Source organism: Ranitomeya variabilis, chromosome 3 (genome assembly GCF_051348905.1).
Source record: "Ranitomeya variabilis isolate aRanVar5 chromosome 3, aRanVar5.hap1, whole genome shotgun sequence".
NCBI classification, from domain to species: domain Eukaryota; kingdom Metazoa; phylum Chordata; class Amphibia; order Anura; family Dendrobatidae; genus Ranitomeya; species Ranitomeya variabilis.
The window spans coordinates 234,127,391-234,135,916 of NC_135234.1; positions in this window are offsets into that span (position 1 = coordinate 234,127,391).

Below are 8,526 nucleotides of genomic sequence, written 5' to 3' on the forward strand. Positions count from 1 at the left end.
GAGCACCAATTGAATTCTGAAGTTTAATTTTGGCTGGAACAGATTGCGGATGCCATGTCACATTTGAAAAGCCCCTGACATGCCAAAACAGCAACAAAAAATAAGTAACCCCATTTCGGAAACTACACTTCTTGAGTAATTGATTTAGCAGTGTAGCAACCATTTTTAACCCTCAGTTGATTCACAAAATTGTATAACATTGGGCTGAGTCCATGGAAAAACAACTATTTTTTTTCCACTAAAATGTTGCTTTGGCCCCAAGTTTTTAATTCTCAAAAGGAATCATAGGAGAAAATGGACCATACAATTTGTCAATGTCTCCTGAGTACACCGATACCTTGTATGTGGTTGAAAACTTCTTTTAAGGCACAGTGCAGAGCTCAGAGTGGAAGCAGCGCCACATTGTAGTGCAGATTTAGCTGGAATCGTTTGCGGGTGCCATGTCACATTGGCAGAGCCCATGAGATACCAGAACAACAGAAACCCCCATACGTGACCCCATTTTACAAACTGCACCTCTCAATGAATTCATCTAGGGATGCAGTGATCATATTGACACCATAGATGGTCACGGAATTCGGGAGTGAAGAAAAAATAATTCAATTGTTTTCCACAAAAATTTAGTTTTTAGCCCCAGATTTTACATTTTCACACTGGGAAATGTGTAAAAATGGAATAAAAAAGAATTTCACACAATTTTTGCTGAACGTGGCAATACCCCATATCTGGCTGTACAGTACTGCTTAGCCATACGGGGAGACTCGGGAGGGACGGAGCGCTATTTGATTCGTGGAGAATTTTTTTGGAAAACCGGTTTCCTTTTTTTTCTAATCTCATGCAGCCGCTTTAAGATATGCAATTAAGCCTATACTGTAGTAGATGAAACTGTGTTTCGATATCTTAATTTGTTTTTGGGCCTCCAGAGACAGGCAGAAGCCTCAGAACGGCAATATTTACGCCTCGGGTTCCTTTGAGATTTTATTAGCTCTCGGCCCCATAATAGATGGTGAGATTTTAAAGGTCAGTAAATGCACAAAATTTTTCTGGGCCAGAGGATGATATGGAATATTTTATTAGGAGACAAATTAATTAAAATATTCGAATCGGCCGCTGCGTCTTAGTCCTTGGTGGTTTATATATCTGATTGGTTTGGGAAAAGCAGAATTCCACCTGTTATCTCGATTTAGATTATCTCCATTTAATTTCCAACGCTTAAAAAAAATGCTTTCAAGAATGTTTACAACGATAGAATTATTAGAGGTTAAATCTAATTTGACTTAATATGATTATGAAACAGTGAGTAGAATATTTGCTGCCAGGCTTTCACATACAGTCAATTATGCGAGTATTGCCAGAGCGAGCACGCGGCATCGTGAGTAAATAGCATTATGGCACAGCAGCATGTACAATGAGATCGCTGGTACCTCTCGTATGGCAATAACTGGATGTTTCGCTGCATCCATGTCAGCCAGCCCCATATGTATGCTACATTACATTTTCCAGCCTCATCGGGGATGCTAATGAATTCACAGCTTTCACTAAGCTAATTAGCTGCTTAATTACTTGGCATAACATAATTAGCAGGGTGCTTAACACTAATTAGTAATTAGTGTAATGAAATCTGTTGCCAGTTTTTAGTCCTTACAAGCCGTATTGATGCTACACGCTGAGCTTTGGTGTTGCTGTCCAGCTACGGTGGAGCAGTTTTTACTAGCAGAAATGGAGTGGAACAAATGGTTACTATTAGCATCCATATCACTCATTATATACATGTGTAATGATGTAGTGGTATCGCACTTCATATGGCCACAATACAGCTACAGGCACCATAGCTTTCCATGGCACTATTGTATCACTTTATGCCTTTGATTTTTTGTATTCTATTCTGTATTATGGACCACCATATGTCTCTATAGTATGAAATGACAAAAGAAAATTCTGATTGCCCCAGTACAAGCTTCTGCATGTGTGTTGCTCTGCATTTCAATGTGGAAAAATAGAGATGGCTCCAAGCTCCCAATAGTGGTGTATCTATAGTCCGATGGGCCCCCGTCCTGCATGTTAGTCAAATGCAATGGCTTTTGTAGCGTTTTAAATCATATAAGGACATATGTGTTTCCTCACCTCACCCCCGTTGTGTAGCAATGTCCCCCATCCTGTTATATATAATGCCCATTTGGGTGTAAATGTCTCCCATCCTAGGCCCTTCCTGGTCTTTATGTCACTGATCCTGGGCCCATCTTGTTGTAAATATTTACTATCCTACTATATATAGCTCCCATCCTGGTAAACAATATATGTACCCCCATCCTGGTATACATGTCTCCCATCCTTGGCCTATCCTGGTATATGCTAGGTGTAATGGGATAGATAGACCAAATAATGTGACTGTGTCCCTATGAGACTTCAAAAGGATCAGAGAGGTACAACAAAAAGGTCAACAAACCAATGGTTAAAATAATATCATAGTGTACATTCTAGGCATAACCTGTGGAGATTAACAACTGACATTCACACTTTTCGCTAGATGAAATTAACCTCTGAGGGTGTTTATGCCTGTCAGACCATATGAGGGTAATAAAGGTCAATAAACAGTAGAGGATTAGGTGGACAAAGTATTACCTTTTCCCCGGTGGATGGTAATGCGGTTCGATGATCTACAGACTGAAAATGCTCACTACTCTGCGGTTACCTTCATCGTAATAGCGGTGGCTAGCGGCAGCTGGTAGGTAAGTAGACCGGAGCGCTGTCCCAGCCGGTGAAAAGTGCTCCGTGTGGCTTTACTTCGTCGGTGTGCGGGCGTCTAGGCACCGCGATAGAGTCCTACATGGTCCTGGCATCTGAGAGCGGAGAGGACCTGCGTGACGTGGGTGGTCACGTGAGCTACATGTGATTCTGAGAAGTAAGGGACGTATTTGGACGTTCCAACATGACAACGATCCAAAACACAAGGCCAAGTTGACCTGTCATTGGCTACAGCAGAACAAAGTGAAGGTTCTAGGGTGGTCATCTGTCTCCTGACCTCAATATCATTGAGCCACTCTGAGGAGATCTGGAGCATGCAGTTCATGCTAGACAGCCCTGGAATTTACAGGAACTGAAGGCTTTTTGCCAAGAAGAGTGGGCAGCTTTACTATCTGAGAAAATAAAGAACCTCATCCACAACTACCACAAAAGACTTCGAGCTGTCATTGATGTTAGAGGGGGCAATACACGGTATTAAGAAATGGGGTATGTGAACTTTTGATCAGGGTCATTTCGATGTTTTGGGTTGTCTTAATGATTTAAAAAGAGAAAACACAAAAGTTTGACAATAAATTGCTTCAGCTAACTACTCACCATGAGTGGAGAAAAAGTTTTGTTGTTATTCATATTCTCTGAAAAAAGGCCAAGAAAGCAAAAATTCTGATGGGGTATGTAAACTTGAGCACAACTGTACACTCACCGGCCACTTTATTAGGTACACCATGCTAGTAACGGGTTGGACCCCCTTTTGCCTTCAGAACTGCCTCAATTCTTCGTGGCATAGATTCAACAAGGTGCTGGAAGCATTCCTCAGAGATTTTGGTCCATATTGACATGATGGCATCACACAGTTGCCGCAGATTTGTCGGCTGCACATCCCAAAGATGCTCCATACAAGGCAGGATGGATCCATGCTTTCATGTTGTTTACGCCAAATTCTGACCCTACCATCCGAATGTCGCAGCAGAAATCGAGACTCATCAGACCAAGCAACGTTTTTCCAATCTTCTACTGTCCAATTTCGATGAGCTTGTACAAATTGTAGCCTCAGTTTCCTGTTCTTAGCTGAAAGGAGTGGTACCCGGTGTGGTCTTCTGCTGCTGTAGCCCATCTGCCTCAAAGTTCGACGCACTGTGCGTTCAGAGATGCTCTTAGGCCTACCTTGGTTGTAACGGGTGGCGATTTGAGTCACTGTTGCCTTTCTATCAGCTCGAACCAGTCTGCCCATTCTCCTCTGACCTCTGGCATCAACAAGGCATTTCCGCCCACAGAACTGCCGCTCACTGGATTTTTTTTCTTTTTCGGACCATTCTCTGTAAACCCTAGAGATGGTTGTGCGTGAAAATCCCAGTAGATCAGCAGTTTCTGAAATACTCAGACCAGCCCTTCTGGCACCAACAACCATGCCACGTTTAAAGGCACTCAAATCACCTTTCTTCCCCATACTGATGCTCGGTTTGAACTGCAGGAGATTGTCTTGACCATGTCTACATGCCTAAATGCACTGCGTTGCCGCCATGTGATTGGCTGATTAGAAATTAAGTGTTAACAAGAAGTTGGACAGGTGTACCTAATAAAGTGGCCGGTGAGTGTATGTCCCCCATCCTGTGCCCATCTTGTTATAAATGTCCACCATCCTGACATATATGGTTCCCATCCTGGGCTCATACTGGTCTATATGTCTCCCATTGTGGTATATATGTCTCCTGTCTTGGTATATATGTCTCCCATAATGGGCCCCTCCTAGTATAAGGGTCCCCAATCCTGATATACACACTGCGTGCAGAATTATTAGGCAAGTTGTATTTTAGAGGATTATTTTTATTATTGATCAACAACTATATTCTCAATCAACCCAAAAGACTCATAAATATCAAAGCTTAAAATTTTTGGAAGTTGGGAGTGTTTTTTTTTAGATTTGACTATCTTAGGAGGATTTCTGTTTGTGCAGGTAACTATTCGGCTGCCGTCACACTAGCAGTATTTGTTCAGTATTTTACATCAGTATCTGTAAGCCAAAACCAGGAGTGGAACAATTAGAGGAAAAGTATAATAGAAACATATGCACAACTTCGGCATTTATCACCCACTCCTGGTTTTGGCATACAAATACTGATGTAAAATACTGACCAAATACTGCTAGTGTGACGGCATCCTTACTGTGCAAAATTATTAGGCAGCTTAATAAAAACCATATATATTCCCATCTCACTTGTTTATTTTCACCAGGTAAACCAATATAACTGCACAAAATTTAGAAACATAAATTTATAAAATTTATAAACATTTCTGACATGCAAAAACAAAACCCCAAAAAATTAGTGACCAATATAGCCACCTTTCTTTTTGATGGCACTCACCAGCCTTCCATCCATAGATTCTGTCAGTTGCTTGATCTCTTTACGATCAACATTGTGTGCAGCAGCCACCACAGCCTCCCAGACACTGTTCCGAGAGGTGTACTGTTTTCTTTCCCTACTGTAGATCTCACATTTTATGAGGGACCACAGGTTCTCTATGGGGTTCAGATCAGGTGAACAAGGGGGCCATGTCATTATTTTTTCTTCTTTGAGACCTTTGCTAGCCAGCCACGCTGTGGAGTAGTTGGAGGCATGTGATGGAGCATTGTCCTGCATGAAAATCATGTTTTTCTTGAACGATACCGACTTCTTCCTGTACCACTGCTTGAAGAAGTTGTCTTCCAGAAACTGGCAGTAGGTCTGGGAGTTGAGCTTCACGCCATCCTCAACCCAAAAAGGTCCCACAAGTTCATCTTTGATAATACCAGCCCATACCAGTACCACACTTCCACCTTGCTGGCGTCTGAGTCAGAGTGGAGCTCTCTGCCCTTTACTGATCCAGCCTCTGGCCCACCAAGAGTCACTCTCATTTCATCAGTCCATAAAACCTTTAGAAAGTCAGTCTTAAGATATTTCTTGGCCCAGTCTTGACGTTTTATCTTATGTTTCTTGTTCAAAGGTGGTCGTTTTTCAGCCTTCTTTACCTTGGCCATGTCCCTGAATATCGCACACCTTGTGCTTTTTGTTACTCCAGTAATGTTGCAGCTCTGAAATATGGCAAAACTGGTGGCAAATGGCATCTTGGCAGCTTCACACTTGATTTTCCTCAATTCATGGGCAGTTATTTTGCGCCTTTTTTGCCCAACACGCTTCTTGCGACCCTGTTGGCTATTTGCCATGAAACACTTGATTGTTCGGTGATCACGCTTCAAAAGTTTGTCAATTTCAAGACTGCTGCGTCCCTCTGCAAGACATCTCACAATTTTGGACTTTTCAGAGCCTATCAAATCTCTCTTCTGACGCATTTTGCCAAAGGAAAGGAAGTTGCCTAATAATTAAGCACACCTTATATAGGGTTTTGATGTCATTAGGCAACACCCCTCCTCATTACAGAGATTAACATCACCTAATTTACTTAATTGGTAGTTGGCTCTCAAGCCTGAACAGCTTGGAGTAGGACAACATGTATAAAAAGTATCATGTGATCAAAATACAACTTGCCTAATAATTCTGCACACAGTGTAACAGTGTGTGTGTGTGTGTGTGTGTGTGTGTGTGTGTGTGTGTGTATATATATGTGTATATATATATGTGTATATATATGTATGTATGTGTATATATATATATATATATATATATATATGTGTGTATATATATATATATATATATATATATATATATACACTGTATAATCTCCCTTCCTGGTATATAAGTCGCCCATTCTGCTATGTATATCTCCACTTTTTCCTGCTCCAATACAGTGCGGCGTTCTCTACTGGAGCCAATGCAGAAGCCAGCAGCTGACTTCAACGTGCAAGCGACGGGCAGCGTATGACATTGAACCGGCCAGCAGCTTGGATTGCGTTGCCGGGTCCCAGCGGGTCTCTGCACCACAATGCATTTCAGCTGAATGTATGTCCTCAGATGCACATCCACCTAAAATATGGGCGACAGTCCCCCCTCCTGCATGGGCCTGGGCGCAGAGGGTGTGTGATAATTATGCCCCTGGCTCCCAAAGAGAATCCATAAGTGTCACTCAGAACGAGTGGTGGCTCTGTGTTTAAAGCTACCACTCTGTGATGCCATATACATGAGGCATAAGAAGAATGATGTCTCTGCAGATTCTGTTTCCGCTATAGCTATAGCTATGAATTTGGTAATCTATAACTGGTTCATAAAATGAAACACCTTATTTATCATGTTGGCAATAAAAAATATAATACCAAATTTTCTTTTTTTCTGCTCTGTCATAGTCATTACAATATGAACATTTATGTATTGTAAGGATTTAGCTCTTTGGCAGTTGACAGTGTTCACACAGACAAGCAGCTTCTTGTGCAAACATTAGGTTTATTGAGTTCCTAAACTTCTAACAGAAAGTAAAAGTCTTTCCCTCCTGCAAAAAGGTACCACTAGTGATGGGCGAGCACCAAAATGCTCGGGTGCTCGTTGCTCGTGTCGAGTATATTGTAATGCTCAGGTACTCGACCCGAGCAACGAGCCCAATGTAAGTCTATGGGAAACCCGAGCATTTTTGCACAGTGCTCAAATGACATGGGAACATCATGGGGAAGACCCCTGGAAGCATTTCTGACTCCCAGGTCACTGCTGTGAACAATGTTGTTAGAGTCTTGCGCTACTTTTTCAGACTCACAATAAAACATACAAAAATGAAACCCAAAATGGATTTTCGAGGGAAATATGTTAAGGATCATCTTTTCCAGTGTAATGATTTGTATATAAGGCAAAATAAAGAACCAAAAACAAATAATGCTATTCCGCCACTTTGGCTATGTTCACACGTAGCGTTTTTGATGCGTTTCTCAACTTTAGCATTGCTTTCAACCAAGACAAATGCAAATGCATTCACTGGGAAATGTCATATTAATATTTTACAACCTCATCTGGCCATGTGGTGTGTGACACATCATCTGACACTTCCTGTTTAATTTATGAAGGAGGGACTCTGAAAGTCACAAGCTTATTTTTATAGGGCCATCAGGTGGCCTTTACTATTCTTATAGGGCCAGCAGTCAGTCCTCACTATCCTTAGAGAGCCATCAGCGAGCTATGTTTTGTTGTTCCCATTATTAAACAGTGGGTCTCCTATCATGTTATTGCGTATGCAGTGAGTGGCAGGGCTGCCCAAAATTTAGATGCACCCCAATACCCCTTCGAAGCCACGGTCAGGATGGTCAACTGAAAGCAATGTTCCCATTATTAGTAATTTGGTACTCCCACACTGTTTGCTTACGCATTGAATGCAAGACCTGCCAAACCCCAAAGTTACATGCACCCCAATAACCCTTTGAACAGAGGTACTGGATGGCCACCTGAAAGCATTGTTCCCATTATTAGGAAGTTGGTACTCCCATACTGTTTGCTTATGCATTGCATGCAAGGCCTGCCCTGCATCAAATTTCAATGCACCCCAATACCCCTTTGAAGCCAGGTATTGGATGGCCACCTGAAAGCATTGTTCCCGTTATTAGGAACTTGGTACTCTTATACTGTTTGCCTTTGCAGTGAATGCCACACTTGCCCTAAATTTGGATGCCCCCCACTAACCCTTTGAGGAGACGTACAGCAGGCCCACCTGAAGTCCTTGTTGCCATTATTAGAAAGTTGGTACTCCCATATGATTTGCTTATGCATTGTATGCAAGGCCTTCCCTTCATCAAATTTAGACGCACCCCAATACCCCTTTGAAGCCATGTACAGGATGGCCACCTGAAAGCAATATTCCCATTATTAGTAATTT